This window comes from Cervus canadensis, chromosome 8, assembly GCF_019320065.1.
Source record: "Cervus canadensis isolate Bull #8, Minnesota chromosome 8, ASM1932006v1, whole genome shotgun sequence".
In the NCBI taxonomy this organism is placed as follows: domain Eukaryota; kingdom Metazoa; phylum Chordata; class Mammalia; order Artiodactyla; family Cervidae; genus Cervus; species Cervus canadensis.
Window position 1 is genome coordinate 12922390 of NC_057393.1, and position 16876 is coordinate 12939265.

The following is a 16876-nucleotide window of genomic DNA, read 5'->3' on the forward strand; positions in this document are numbered from 1 at the left end:
TGCGCGCAAGCAGGTGGGCACCCCGCCGCCTCGAGGGCGGGCGGCTTGGGGGTGGGGTAAGGGAGAAGGCTTCTGGGGACTGTGCTGGGTCCCCTGTCTTGTTTCTGGCCTGACCGCGGCCACCTGCCATTTGCCTATTTCCTGAGCACTCTATCTGAAAGGAAAGGAACACGAAGCCACTTATTCTGTGTATGTTGGTGGAGACTTTGGGGATCTGGAGCCTTCCGACTCCCTGTGGGATTGATCTGAACTGAGGGGCAGAGAAGGAAGAAACCTGATTCGCAGATTTGGGGGAGGAGTCGGACTCGCGTCTCCTCTCGCTGGAGCGGCGAGTTCGCGGTGCTTTGCTGGGCGCGCAGACCCCGCAGCGCCCCCGCTAGGCCCACAGGTGCTGGGGAGCCGAGGTTTCTGCAACCTGGCAAACACACACTTCCCGGTTTTGGCAGAAGAGGGGAAGTAAGCTGGTGGAACAAAAGCAAAAGCCATCAGCTGACCCACTGCTCCAGGCAATTATTGATGTAAAGCGATACCTCCTGCCAAAACAGGACCTCCAGGATTGAGAATTTTGAAAAAAAATTACGAAATCCCCAAGCTTTTTTCTTAAATACGTCATAGATGAAAATTTCCCACCCATTATTCTTGGGGGAGTTAACAGTTTGTGCTTTTCTTCCCGGATCCTACCAGAAGCATCCACAACCATATATGCATAGTTTATATTTTGCAAAAATGAAACGGTACAAACTCTTTGTAATTTACTCCCCTGCCAAAATTATAATCAAGAATGTTAATGGAGTATGGTCTGTAAAAATGCTGAATTGCTGTACACTTGAAACTAATATAATATTGTAAATCAACTATACCTCAATAACAAAATTATATCGAGAACAGCCTTCCATGTTGGAACACAGGTGTGGACCTCATTCTAGATTGGCTGACTGAAGAGGAGTCTATGGTCTGGAGGTACCACTGTTCAGTGATTGTTTGGCCAGTGAGTGATACGGGTTGAAGAGACAGTTCTGAGGCTTAGAAGGGTTCCCAGAACCCTGCAGGACATGCAGAGCAGTTTCAGTTCATTGTAATCACAGATGCTGAAATGATGCCTCTTGGTCCCAGGGAGGATAAGGTCCTCTGTGCAGCCTTCCCAGAGACTGCTACCATCTGGGCTGGTTGAGGCTCTTTCTCCCTGTTCCCAGATCTTGCATAGCACTAGATTGTGACTGGTACCACCCCAACTTTTCCCCAGCAAACAGTGGCTGGTGTTTATAATCACAACCCAGGGTGGAATTTCCCCAAGAGTTGGGAAGTGAGATGGGAATCCTCCATGTGGCCTTGAGTCCACAAAGGTCAAAAGTCCATGGGGGAGTAAAGTCTTGAATTGTTGTTGTTGTTCAGTTGCTAATTTGTGTCTGACTCTTTGCGACCCCATGAACTGCAGCATGCCAGACTCCCCCATCATTTAATATCTCCTGAAGTTTGCTCAGATTCATGTCCACTGAGTCAGTGATGCTATCTAACCATCTTATCCTCTGCTGCCCCCTTCTTTTGCCTTCAACCTTTCCCAGGATCAGAGTCTTTTCCAATGAGTCAGCTCTTCGCATCAGGTGGCTGAAGTATTGGAGCTCCAGCTTCAGCATCAGTCCTTCCAATGAATATTCAGAGTTGATTTTCTTTAGGAATGACTGGTTTGATCTCCTTGCAGTTCAAGGAACTCTGAAGAATCTCCTCCAGTACCATAGTTAGAAAGCATCAATTCTTCGGTGCACAGCCTTCTTTATGGTCCAACTCTCACATCCATACGTGACTACTGGAAAAACCACAGTTTTGTCTATATGGACCTCTGTAAAGTATTGAATACTTTACCTTATTTGACCATAGGTGAGGATTTCAGTCAGGATGTTGACACTGTAGGAGGGTTCATTGACAAAGGAGCTAATTACAAGGGTGAGGTATAGGGAAGCACGAGGAATGGTAGATGGTAGAAGAAGAGGATTCTGTGGACAGGAGGGGTGGGATGAGTTACTGAAACTCCAAGAGGCAGAGTTGTTGAGAGACCACCTGTAGAGGAGCAGTGTCCTCAGTGGAAGACTAGAGTCAGCCCCAGATGTCTCACAAATTGGGAGCCAGGGGAAAAGCAAGTAAGAAATTAGAATGCTCCCTACACATGTCTGTCACCAAAGTGATACATAAGTAGAAGCCATGTGAATTTGGCAGAGGAGTCATTCTCAAATGGCCTTGGTGATCAAAGAAGACTTCATGAATGAAGTTGCATTTGAGCCAGATTTTGAAAGAAGCATGGGATCATAAGCAGTGCAGAGGGTGATGGTGGGAAAGCTTGTTATGGGCTGGAAAGAATGGTAGCAAAGCAAAAATGGAGATGCAACAGGATAAAGCAATCCCCTTTATGTCTCATTGACCAGAAATGGGTGACATATCTTTATCTGCAAGGGAGTCTGGGGAGGAAACCCTTTTCTATCTTTTATAATGGAAGAGTCACTATGATTATTGGCTTATCCAGCCCACAGTGACTGTCTGAGTCCAGGGGTCAGCATCTCCTTAGGTCTTATTCCATATTCAGGGAAGAGATGAAATGGCACACATCATTTATTGGGTTCTGGAAAGTGGCAAACTGTAGCTTGGGGAGTATCTGCTCACTGAAGGTCCCCCACAAGCCTGCTGGTATTGTGATTCACCCTTTACGAATCATCAGCTACATCTCAGCATATCGCTGAAGTTTATATTTTTTTAAACAAATGCTCATAGAGTATTCATAAAGCTTGGAGACTTGGAGGACATGAATATAGATGAAAAATAGCATAAAGATACTTGATGTGAAAGGTTTCACTTTCCAGATAGTTCTAAGTGTTTTTTTTTTTTTTTCTTAAAGCTGTCAGTTTTTTCAGATGTTGATAGTAGGGAGAGACAGAGTCACTGCTTTGTCTCAAACTCCTGGCCATTTTAGGGCAGTTCTACCAGCTTGGGTTTCCTGATCTGCCTCTCAGGTGGGGACCCTAGGCATCTACTGGCATTTGCTGCTGTGCATCTAGATAGCCTTCCCCGAGGGCTGGGGCTACTGGGTCTGTCTGCTGTGTGTGCTTCTTGCAGCTTAGGATGTCAGAACCTCAGGTCCTTGGAAAGAAACCTCCAAAGTCAGTACCCATCCTTATGGAGGCATAGTCACGCTGGGTGTGGACTTAAAAAATATTCACAACCTGAAAGTTAAGAAATATGTTTTATTCAATGGGAATTTTTAGGACTTCAAGCTCAGGAGGCAGCATTTCAAGTAACCCTGAAAGAACTGATCTGAGGAGGTGAGGGGAGGAAGCAGGTTATACAGAAATTTTGCAGCAACAGGCAGGTGGTCTGAACATCAAAAAATTATCGTGAAAGAAAACCAGATAGTCCAAGTTGAGGAATTTAGTTCTTTTCTATGTATGCGAAAATGCAAGATTCTGGGCCTACTGAAATCATTCCTTTGATAGGCACCTCATCTACCTGGGGCCAGTATCTTGTATTTTCACATCCTGAGTTTCCTCAGGGTTCACCAGCTCAGCATCCCTGGTGGCTGCGATTGCTGATGATTGTGACATCCTTTGTTTATTGATGTGGCAGGAAACACTCTATTTTTCACTGGATCATGCTAGAACCTACCAGGCCCAGGATTTTGTGGCTAAGTCCACAGCAGAGCAGACCAAGGAGGGTATGTGTATTCCAGAAATCCCAGTTCTATGAATCCTCTTGAACTCTTGTAACACAGTACCACCAACTGAGCAGCTTAAACAACAGACATTTACTGTCTCATGGACTTCCCAGGTGGTGCAGCGGTAAAGAATCTGCCTGCCAATGTGGAAGATGCAAGGTTTGATCCCTGGGTTGGGAAGATCCCCTGGAGAAGGAAATGGCTACTGGCTCCAGTATTCTTGCTTGGAGAATCCCATGGACAGAGGAGCCTGGCCGGCTAGAGTCCACGGGGCCCCAAAGAGTCAGACATGACTTAGTGACTGAGCATGCACATGAGAAATTTGCTGTCTCACAGTTCTGGAGGTTGGCAGTCTGAAATCAAAGTGTAAGTGAGGTTGGGTCTTCCTGAGGGTCACGAGGCAGAATCCGTTCTGTGCTTTTTTCCCAAAGCCAACTCACTGGAAAAGACTCTGATGCTGGGAAAGATTGAAGGCAGGAAGAGAAGGGGATGACAGAGGACAAGATGGTTGGGTGGCATCACTGACTCAATTAGCACGAGTTTGAGCAAGCTCTGGGAGATGATGAAGCGCAGGGAAGCCTGCTGTGCTGAGGTCCATGGGGTCCCCAAGAGTTGGACACGACTAAGCGAGTGAACAACAACAGCAACGAATGGGAACTCCATGGGGGCAGAGGCCATGTCTGCTTTTTTCAGCAGCATATCAGAGTCTGGCCCCTCGCAAGCATGGCTGAGAATGATTTTCTCTAACCTGCACCCCTGGGCCTGGAGGTAAGTACAGCAGGTGTTATCCTCATTTGTGGAGAGGGCAAGGAAACTGACTTACTTGGAGCCTGGGGTTTAGATCCAGATTCCCTGCTTTCAAGTCAGGGCATCACCCACCACACCACGCTGCCCTGAGGGTTTAGAAGGTCTGGTGGGGGCTCACCCCTTCCTTGGCCTCTGCCTTCAGCCAGCGCTTCTCAGAATCACTGCCCAGCCCTTAGAAAACAAAGGGGCCGGGTCCCTCCTTGAGACTTACTACATCGGATCCTCTTGGAGTGGGATTGTATATTTAAAAATAGTGTCTGGGAATCAATTCAAGAAAAGTGTTGCTATAGTAGATGTGTTAAATAGAAAAAGTTTTGCTAGCAAACACATTGCTCTGTGGTTGAACTGAAATTTATAGTCAATTAGCCGAGATCAGGAAGGACACTTCTCAAGTGCCTTGAATGTGTAAAATACTGTCTTTGATTATTTTCTCTCTTTTTTTAATACTTAAAAAATATTTTGTCAAGAAACAAAAATATTTTGTTCATTCTTCCTGGCATGTGGGATACTAGTTCCCTGTTCAGGGATGGAACCCGTACCCCCTGCACTGGCAGCTCAGAGTCTTAACCACAGGACCAGCGGGGAATTTCTTCCTTTGATTATTTTCTTCATCCAACATCTAGCAAGATATGAGAGGACTCTATGAGAGTGAGGGTATCCCCACAGGGGCCATGTTCTCTCCAGGTCCCAAGGGGCATTTGGCGGGCCTGGGGAGGTGCCCACAGTGGGCAATCAGGTCCTGCTGCCCTTGGTATGCCAAGCAGCAGGCATGGTGGCAGTCATTCCTTTTAAGAAATTCCCACTCTGTGCCAAGCTCACACATCTCTAGCATCCACTGAAGCCCTGCAAGGCTGGCGTTGCTCTCTCAGCTTTACAGGTGAAGAAGCTAAAGCTTAGAGAAGTCGTTTACCCAAAGTCAGAGAATGGCACCAGGATTGAATCCAGATCTGTCTGGGTCCAAGCTGGTTCCACTCACACTGTCCTACCCCACACAAGTGACATAATGACAAATAGCAACAATAACAGTAATAAGTATGACTATAGTTTACAGAGAGTTGGCTGCATGCCAGGTAGCCTAGAATTTTATAGCTCAATAGTAACACTGTGTGTAGAAACTATGATGATCCATACCTCCTAATGGAAGGAGCTACAAAGTGTTTGCAGTCTATGCACACTACATTTTATAGGTTGGGAAAGTAAGTCACAGGGAGACAAGGTGGCTTGTCCAATATCCTGAGACTTGTCAGGCACAAAGTTGAGACACACTCAGGCAGACTGCTCTAGAGCCTGGGTTCCTTCCTCACTAAACTGTGCTTTCTCTCAAGAAGCAGGGTTTCAGAATTGAAAGAGACACATGTACCCCAATGTTCATTGCAACACTGTTTACAATAGCTAGGTCATGGAAGCAACCCAGATGTCCACTGGCAGACGAATGGATAAGAAAGTTGTGGTGCATATATATACACAATGGAATATTACTCAGCTATAAAAAAGAACGCATTTGAGTCAGTTCTAATGAGGTGGATGAAACTGGAGCCTATTATACAGAGTGAAGTAAGTCAGAAAGAGAAACACCAATACAGTATATTAACACATATATATGAAATTTAGAAGGACAGTAACAATGACACTATATGCAAGACAGCAAAGGAGACACGGATGTAAAGAACAGACTTTTGGACTCTGTGGGATAAGGCGAGGGTGGGATGATTTGAGAGAAGAGCATTGAAACTTGTATATTACCCTATGTAAAATAGATGACCAGCGCAAGTTTGATGCATGAAGCAGGGCACTCAAAGTGGGTGCTCTGGGATAACCCAGAGGGATGGGGTGAGGAGGGAGGTGGAGGAGGGGGGTTTCAGGATGGCGGGACACGTGTACACCTGTGGCTAATTCATGTATGGCAAAAACCACCACACAATATTGTAATTAGCCTCCAATTAAAATAAATTAAAAAAAAAAAAGAAGCAGGGTTTCCCAGCACAGCAATAGAATGAGCATGCTCTCTCTGCCCCTGTTGCTCTGTGCTTGTGGTATTCTATTTTAAAATTTTTTATGGGAACATAGTTGATTTATAATATTGTGTTAGTTTCAGATAAACAGCAAAGTGAATCAGCTCTACACATACATATGTCCATTTCTATATAGGTCATTACAGAGTCATTTTTTAAAAACAAAATTCTTTATTTATTTTTAAAAACTGTTTGTGGCTGTGGTGGGTCATCGTTGCTGCCCGCGGGCTTTCTCTCGTTGCAGGAAGAGGGGGAGGTACTCTTCACTGCTGTGTGCAGGCTTCTCATCGTGGTGGCTTCTCTTGTGGAGCACAGGCTCCAGGCACACGGGCTTCAGTAGTTGCGGCTCGAGGGCTCTAGAGCCCAGGGTCAGTATTTGTGGCCCGTGGCATGGGCCATGTTGCTCTGTGGCGTGTGGGATCTTCCCAGACCAGGGATCTAACCCATGTCCCCTGCAATGCAAGGCAGATTCTCAACAAGTGGGTCATCAGGGAAGCCCATTACAGAGGACCAAGGAGACTTCCCTGTGCTACACAGTGGGGTCAATCTCAATCTCCCGATTTATCCTTCCCTCACATTCTCCCTGAAAACCATCAGTTGGTTTCCTACATCGGTGACTCTGTTTCTGTTTTGTAAATAAGTTCATTTGTACTGTTGTTTTTAGATTCCACTGGAAGTGATATCACATGATATCTATCTTTCTCTGTCTGATTTACTTCATTCAGTATGATAATCTCTGAAAGTGTATTTGCTCAGTCATGTCCAACTCTTTGCAACCCCATGGACTGTAGCCCAATAGGCTCCTCTGTCCAAGGGGAATCTCCAGGCAAGAATACTGGAGTGGGTTGCCATGCGCTTCTCCAGGGGATCTTCTCAACCCAGGGGTTGAACCTGGGTCTCCTGCATTGTGGGCAGATTCTTTACCATCTGAGCCACCAGGGAAGCCCTGGTGATATTCTCTAGGTCCATTTGTATTGCTGCAAGTGTGAGATATTCTTTGATGTTCAGATAACTTGTTCTCCTGTTGTGCAGAGGCTGGCTTTGAGACAAAGTCCAAACCCACGGTGAGTCTTCCAAGCAAGCTCATGTCCTCTTTGGATGCTGACCAAGTGAGGTCTGAAATCTTATCATTGGATGAAATTCCCTTTTTCTCTCCCTCCCGCCCTTCCTTTCTCCTCCCCTGCCTGCAAACATTCATCACCCATATCTTTGTTCTTTTGATGCTGGTGACTTGCCACTTGGATGCAAGCCTGGAGGATGCTTTGGCTGGTTGAATGAGGAACCTACCAGATACACAGGCACAAAAGCAATTTGCCAGGCCATTACTACTCAGATGCTCATTACAATAATCGAGAGGTAATGACACTCTGAAGCTGTTGCTGAAGCCTGAATAGAAATCAGCCTGCCTGGATTAAGAGAGGAAAGATTGTGGCAAGAGAGTGTTTGTCCATTTCTCATGCTTATTGTTAAGGCAGTTTAGACCTGTGTCTTAATGAATCCATCCATTAAGGGTGATTTGGTTTTGAGTGCATTTAATACTCACAAAGCATAGTCATCGCCCATTCCCCCTGGTTAGCACACCTGCTCAGAGAATAGTAGCTCTTTCAACCACAAACCAGATTCAGTGAACAGGCCAGGTCCCTGATACCCACGGCTGATGAAGGAGACCCTAAGCGGAGCAGGCATAGCCTTATACAGCAAGGTGTGCCTGTGTGCTAAGTCCCTTCAGTCGTGGCCAGCTCTTTGGGACCCTATGGACTATAGCCTGCCAGGCTTCTCTGTCCGTGGGATTCTCCAGGCAAGCATACTGGAGTGGATTGCCGTTTCCTTCTGCAGGCGATCTTCCCGACCCAGGGATAGAACTCGTGTCTCCTGAATTGGCAGTATGGTTCTTTACCACTAGCGCCTCCTGGGGAGGTCTCTATATTTGACTGCAGTCTGTCACTCCTGGACGGTCCAAGAAATGCCCACATGACAGAAGCCTGGCTACAGCTGTACCAGCTATGACTTGGAAAAAAATTGCGGACTGCCCACTGATAGTTAGTGCTGCAAAATCAAACACTATTCCAGGGGGTGAGAGACCCTGAAACACATGTAGAGTCCAAGACCATTAGAAGGACCCCCAAGGCAGCATCTGGTCCAATCTCTGCATCTAAAACTTAGGTAACTAAAGTTCAGAGAGGGTGTGGGGCTTTTTCCAGACCCCACAGCCTGTGCTTGTGGCGCAGTAGGGATACACTTCAGTGATTTTCTTTCAATTCTGTTAAAAAGTTTTTATTCCCCCCTGATTTTACAAATAATACAAAAATTTTATTGCTAAAACAAATACATAAAAGTATAAGGAATAAATGAAAAATATTAGTGATTACTTCAGTTCTGCAATGTCACTGAATTTATGCAGAATCAGACTCATTAAGAATAAAGTAGCTGGCACTTCCCTGGTGGTCCAGTGGTTAAGACTCCATGTTCCCAATGCAAGGGGCTGGGTTTGATTCCTGGTCGGGGAACTAAGATCCTGCATTCTGCAACTAAAGATCCCGAATGCCTCAACAAAGACTCGGTGCAGTGAAGATAATAAATAAATAAATAAAAATAGAATAAAGGAGCTAACGGGAATAGAATGACTGTCAGGAAATGGAATGACTGGCAGGCAATTGAATAGCTATTATCTGTTGATTGATGGGTTTTCTTTTTTTATAGAATTTATTGAAAACACCTATCTACTCACCCAGCTTTTACAATGACAGCAGATCAGTTGGAATTAGTTGCAGGTAAGGCTATGGTTTTTCCAGTGGTCATGTATGGATGTGAGAGTTGGACTGTGAAGAAAGCTGTTATTGAACTATGGTGTTGGAGAAGACTCTTGAGAGTTGGCAAGATTCCCTAGAGAAGGGAATGGCTGCCCACTCCAGTATTCTTGCCTGGAGAATTCCATGGACAGAGGAGCCTGGTGGGCTAGTCCATGAGTTCACAAAGAGGCAGACACAACTGAGCAACTAATGTCCAGATGTTGGTATATGTCCCGTGTACTATTTGGACCACTGTGGAGCCCTTCACTGTAGGGTTCTGGGAGGTGTACAGAAATGTCCGGGCATAGAAGGACTCACATATGTTGAGTTCTCACTATGCAAGGATTCCTTTGAGGTGTTTACTGTTAATTCTTATCTTTACAATCACCTTTGAAAGGTGGGTATGCATGGACATGTTTGCATAGATTGAATATTTGTGTTCCCCTCCCCGATTCATATGGAAATCCAGTCCCCAGTGTGATAGTATTTGGAGACTGGACCTTTGGGGTATAATTAGATATTGATGGTGGCGTGTGTGCTAAGTCGCTTCAGCTGTGTTTGATTCTTTGTGACTCCATGGACTGTAGCCCACCAGGCTCTTCTGTCCATGAGATTCTCCAGGCAAGAATACTGGAGTGGAAATACCAGCCATTTCCTCCTCCAGGGGATCTTCCCTATCCAGGGATTGAAACTGAGTCTCCTTCGGCTCCTGCATTGCAGGTGCATTTTTCCCTGTCTGAGTCACCAGGGAAGTGGAGCCCTCATGAATGGGAATAGTGCCCTTAGAGAGATCTCTTTCCCCTTCTGCCTTGTGAGAAGATGACCATCTATGAATTATGCCTCATCCAATATGCCAGCCCCTTGATCTTGGACTTCCCAGCCTCCAGAACTGTGAGGAATAAATTGTGTTGTTTCTAAGACACTTATGACATTTTGTCATAGAAAGTTGAATGGGCTAAAACAGTTTTTGGCATAGTCAATAAAGCAGAAATAGATATTTTTCTGGAACTCTCTTGATTTTTCGATGATCCAGTGGATGTTGGCAATTTGATCTTTGGTTCCTCTGCCTTTTCTAAATCCAGCTTGAACATCTGGAATTTCATGGTTCATATACTATTGAAGCCTGACTTGGAGAATTTTGAGCTTCACTTTACTAGTGTGTGAGATGAGTGCAATTGTGTGGTAGTTTGGGCATTCTTTGGCATTGCCTTTCTTTGGGAATGGAATGAAAACTGACCTTTTCTAGTCCTGTGGCCACTGCTGAGTTTTCCAGATTTGCTGACATATTGAGCGCAGCACTTTCACAGCATCATCTTTCAGGATTTGAAATAGCTCAACTGGAATTCCATCACCTCACTAGCGTGGTTGGTAGTGATGCTTCCTAAGGCCCACTTGACTTCACACTCCAGGATGTCTGGCTCTAGGTGAGTGATCACACCATTGTGATTATCTGGGTCATGAAGATCTTTTTTGTACAGTCCTTCTGTGTATTGTTGCCACCTCTTCTTGATATCTGCTACTTCTGTTAGGTCCATACCATTTCTGTCCTTTATCGAGCCCATCTTTGCATGAAATGTTCCTTTGGTATCTCTAATTTTCTTGAAGAGATCTCTAATCTTTCCCATTCTATTGTTTTCCTCTATTTCTTTGCACTGGTCACTGAGGAAGGCTTTCTTATCTCTCGTTGCTATTCTTTGGAACTCTGCATTCAAATGGGTATATCTTTTCTTTTCTCTTTTGCCTTTCACTTCTCTTCTTTTCACAGCTGTTTATAAGGCCTCCTCAGACAGCCATTTTGCCTTTTTGCATTTCTTTTTCTTGGGGATGGTCTTGATCCCTGCCTCCTGTACAATGTCATGATCCTGAGTCCATAGTTCATCAGGCACTCTGTCTATCAGATCTAATCCCTTGAATCTATTTCTAACTTCCACTGTATAATCATAAGGGATTTGATTTAGGTCATACCTGAATGGTCTAGTGGTTTTCCTTACTTTCTTCAATTTAAGTCTGAATTTGGCAATTAGGAGTTCATGATCTGGGCCACAGTCAGCTCTTGGTCTTGTTTTTGCTGACTGTATAGAGCTTCTCCATCTTTGGCTGCAAAGAATCTAATCAATCTGATTTCGGTGTTGACCATCTGGTGATGTCCATGTGTAGAGTCTTCTCTTGTGTTGTTGGAAGAGGGTGTTTGCTATGACCAGTGCGTTCTCTTGGCAAAACTCTTTTAGCCTTTGCCCTGCTTCATTCCGTACTCCAAGCCAAATTTGCCTGTTACTCCAGGTGTTTATTGACTTCCTATTTTTGCATTCCAGTCCCCTGTGATGAAGAGGACAACTTTTTGGGGTATTAGTTCTAGAAGGTCTATGAAGTAGGTCTTCATAGAACCATTCAACTTCAGCTTCTTCAGCATTACTGGTTGGGTCATAGACTTGGATTACTATGGTATTGAATGGTTTGCCTTGGAAACAAACAGAGATCATTCTGCTGTTTTTGAGATTGCATACAAATACTGCATTTTTGACTCTTCTGTTGATTATGATGGCTACTCCATTTCTTCTAAGGGATTCTTGCCCACAGTAGTAGATATAATGGTCATCTGAATTAAATTTGCCCATTCCAGTCCATTTTAGTTCACCGATTCCTAAAATGTTGATGTTCACTCTTACCATCTCCTGTTTGACCACTTCCAATTTGCCTTGATTCATGAACCTAACATTCCATGTTCTTATGCAATATTGCTCTTTACAGCATTGGACTTTACTTCTATCACCAGTCACAGTCACAACTGGGTGTTGTTTTTGCTTTGGCTCTGTCTCTTCATTCTTTCTGGAGTTATTTTTCCACTGATCTCCAGTATTGGGCACCTACTGACCTGGGGAGTTCATCTTTCAGTGTCCTAACTTTTTGCCTTTTCATACTTGGGGTTGCATGCATTCCATGGGGTCGCAAAGAGTTGGACACGACTGAATGACTGAACTGAACTGAACTGAAGACAGTGTTTATTATGAAGAAATTTAGCTACCAAGAAGGGAGTTTAATTTGCCCAAGAGCTACAACAGCTCATAGTAGGAATAGTCTGGTTGTGGGCCTGGTGGAGTTAGGTGAATGCTACTTTCAATCCCTGTGTCCCTCAGCTCCAGCCTAAAATTATGAGGAGAGAACATCTGATGGACTTGGTTTTATTCCCTGGTCAGAGAGAAGAAGGAACCTGAGTGTGGTTCTATCAGTCTGGAACCACAGAGAAAGCGGAAGTGAGAGAGCCCTCAGGAAGGGGGGGTGGAGACTGGGCAGTACCAGGGGCTGGTCTTGGAGACGGGAATCACGGGAACCTTCCTCGTGTTAGTCAGTCATTGGATGTGGGCTGTCACGGGAAAGGGGCTTGATCTTGAATGAGTTGACCCTTTTCAAGTGGGGCAATCCCTGAGGATGCTGACATCCAATCAGGCCATTTAATACTACTCCTGAGTCTACATATATTCCAACCTGGGGGCAACTCCACTTTCCATCCAGTGAGGTATACTGCCTGAAGCGCTGTTCATACCTTACTATTGTCTTTCAAGGCCATTACTAAGAAGGACTATGATGAAGTTACCATCTATTTTTAACTTGACCAATGTATTGAGCTGATCCATTGATGAGCATATGACCACAGGTGTGAGCTGCAGAAAAGGTGTTAATGTAACTGTGGTTGATGACATGGGGGTCTGGCTATTGCTTGTGACGCTTGGGCCCTCTGGCCCTGTTTGGCTCAAATCAAAATGTATCACTTTTGTCTTGCTCATTTGGCCCAATTACCTCATTAGATCCAATTAGCATAATGTCTTTGATAGTGAGCCAGCATGGTGTTTTGTTGGATGTTCATCTAATCAACCTTTGTGGACTATATTATGCTGGAAAGCAGGAGAGTTAATATGGTCCTGAGACAAGACTTTAAAAGCTACATTAAATGCAAAAACTGTTTCTGATTTTTTGCTGTGATAGGGAAGGAAAAAAATACATTTGCATGATCAAAGACTGTATACCATATTAACCTTTTCTGCTGCTGCTAAGTCACTTCAGTTGTGTCCGACTCTGTGCAACCCCATAGACAGCAGCCCACCAGGCTCCCTGGTCCCTGGGATTCTTCAGGCAAGAACACTGGAGTCGGTTGCCATTTCCTTTTCCAATGCATGAAAGGGAAAAGTGAAAGTGAAGTCACTCAGTTGTGAAAGTGAAGTCACTCTTAGTGACCCCATGGACTGCAGCCTACCAGGCTCCTCCATCCATGGGATTTTCCAGGCAAGAGTACTTTTCTAGAAGATACCATATCCAGTGTTCAGTTCAGTTCAGTTCAGTTGCTCAGTTGTGTCCGACTCTTCGTGATCCCAAGGACCGTGGCATGCCAGGCCTCCCTCTCCATCACCAACTCCGAGTTCACCTAAACTCATGTCCATTGAGTCAGTGATGCCATCTCTGTCATCCCGTTTTCCTCCTGCCTTCAATCTTTCCCAGCATCAGGGTCTTCTCCAATGAGTCAGTCCTTTGTATAAGGTGGCCAAAGTATTGGAGTTTCAGCTTCAACATCAGTCCTTCCAATGAACACCCAGGACTGATCTCCTTTAGGATGGACTGGTTGGATCTCTTTGCAGTCCAAGGGACTCTCAAGAGTCTTCAACACCACAGTTCAAAAGCATCAATTCTTTGGTGCTCAGCTTTCTTTATAGTCCAACTCTCACATCCATACATGACTACTGGAAAAACCATAACCTGACTAGATGAACCTTTGTTGGCAAAGTAATGTCTCTGCTTTTCAATATGCTGTCTAGGTTGGTCATAACTCTCCTTCCAAGGAGTAAGTGTCTTTTAATTTCCTGGCTGCAATCACCATCTGCAGTGATTTTGGAGCCCAAAAAAATAAAGTCAGCTACTGTTTCCACTGTTTCCCCATCTATTTACCCTAAAGTGATGGGACCAGATGCCATGATCTTAGTTTTCTGAATGTTGAGCTTTACACCAACTTTTTCACTCTCCTCTTTCACTTTTATCAAGAGGCTCTTTAGTTTTTCTTCACTTTCTGGGTGAAAGGTCGTCTGCATAAGGGTGGTGTCATCTGCATATCTGAGGTTACTGATATTTCTCCTGGCAATCTTGATTCCAGCTTGTGCTTCATCCAGCCCAGCATTTCTCATGATGTACTCTGCATATAAGTTAAATAAGCAGGGTGACAATACACAGCCTTGATGCACTCCTTTTCCTATTTGGAACCAGTCTGTTGTTGCATGTCCAGTTCTAACTGTTGCTTCCTGACCAGCATACAGATTTCTTAAGAGGCATGTCAGGTGGTCTGGTATTCCTATCTCTTTCAGAATTTTCCACAGTTTGTTGTGATACACACAGACGAAGGCTTTGGCATAGTCAATAAAGCAGAAGTAAATGTTTTTCTGGAACTCTCTTGCTGTTTCAATGATCCAGCAGATGTTGGCAATTTGATCTCTGGCTCCTCTGCCTTTTCTAAAACCAGCTTGAACATCTGGAATTTCACAGTTCATGTACTGTTGAAGTCTGGCTTGGAGAATTTTGAGCATTACTTTACTAGTATGTGAGATGAGTGCAATTGTGTGGTAGTTTGAGCATTCTGTGGGATTGCCTTTCTTTGGAATTGGAATGAAAACTGAACTTTTCCAGTCCTGTGGCCACTGCTGAGTTTTACAGATTTGCTGGCATATTGAGTGTAGCATTTTCACAGCATCATCTTTTAGGATTTGAAATAGCTCAACTGGAATTCCATCACCTCCACTAGCTTTGTTTATATTGATGCTTCCTAAGGCCCACTTGACTTCACATTTCAGGATGTCTGACTCTAGGTTAGTGATCACACCATCGTGATTATTTGGGTCGTGAAGATCTTTTTTGTACAGTTCTTCTGTGTATTCTTGCCACCTCTTTTTAATATCTGCTGCTTCTGTTAGGTCCATACTATTTCTGTTCTTTATTGAGCCCATCTTTGCATGAAATGTTCCCTTGGTATCTCTAATTTTCTTGAAGGAAATATCCATCGTAGCAGCTGCAGTTTAAACCAGTACTTGGTAGAGTTTACTGTATTCCAATGTCATCTTCCAGAATCCACCTAGTTTTTATAGGACCCAAATTGGTGAATAAAGTGGAGAGAATGAATACCTACAACATCTGCATCCTTCTAGTCCTTAAGGGTGGCACTAATATATGCTATTCTTTCTCAAAAACTATATCACTTTTGATTTATTATTTTGGCAGAGGGAGGCTGCTTCAGGGTTTTCCGAAGGGGTTTCCTCACTTTTTTTTTCATTGTTGTTTAAATTTTTTTTTTTTTGGCTGCAACTTGTGGCATGCAGAATCTTAGTTCCCTGACCAGGGATCAAATCTGGGCCCCCTTCATTGGGAGCAAGGAGTCTTAACTACTGGACCACTGGGGAAGTCCTTGGACTTCCCCGTTTTAATAGCTTTTACCCCACAGACCATGGGACCAAGGTAGAGGTTATACTATCAAATGAGTTTATTCTAATTACTTGGGGACCACAAAAAGGAACACCAGGTGAATCCATGGAGCCAGTGGGCCTATTGTGAGTCAAACCCTACCAAGACTTAACATTTATTACATGACCCCAGCTACAGTAGGGGGCGTGATGAAGTTTTAGGGCTCCAGGCATCAAGGTCAACTTGGATCCTGTGCCCATCAATCTTGAGTATTTTGCATATTTTTCCCCAGGGCACAGTTATCGGAGTAAATGGCTGTAGAGTCCTTTAGGGAAAGACTGAGATAATCACTACCATGTACTCTTGCCCTGGTGTTGCTGAATCCTTCTTCCTGGGATGCAGGCTCTGCCCTAGTCAAATGGATTCTGGGTCTAGAAACTGGACATAAAATCGTGCCTTTTTAAAAACATTGAGATTACTGTTCTTAATCTCGAAATCAAGATTTTGGGTGCCTTAGCTCAGATACTCCTATACCATATATCAGGATCCCATTCTTTCCTAACAGGGCCTCTACCTTGACCTAGGAGACATGCTTAGATTAGGAGCTTGGTTAGTTTTACGGTGAAGTCCTGAGTTTGGTCCTCAGCTTTCTCTGCTCTTCAGTAGCAGCAGACAAGCACCTTCTCATGTGCTAAGAAGACTCCCTGGATTCTAAATATAGCTTTAAATGGTCAGCCTTTGTTATAATTTTAACAGGTGACAATTGGACTTGGAAACAGCCAGCAGCCGCCCACCGTCTTCACAGCTGCTATTTCCTCTGTGTTTCTTGAATATCTCGCACACGGGACCATGGAGTGTAATCCCTCCAGTGGGCTGTCCGTCTAGCTCACACCGGTGACTGTCTGCATGGCTGTGCTGCCACCTTGTGCCCGGAGCTATCTGAGCATCCCTTACCACCCGTGATGAGTCTTCATGACAACTGAGAGCTTCCACATCTGCTTTCTTAGACCATTTTTCTTCTTCTTTTTAAAAATATTTATTTGTTTGGCTGCACAGACTATTAGTTGGGGTACGCAGGATCTTTGATCTTCCTTACAGCCTGCAGGATCTTTAATTGCAGCTCACAAATTCATGGCACT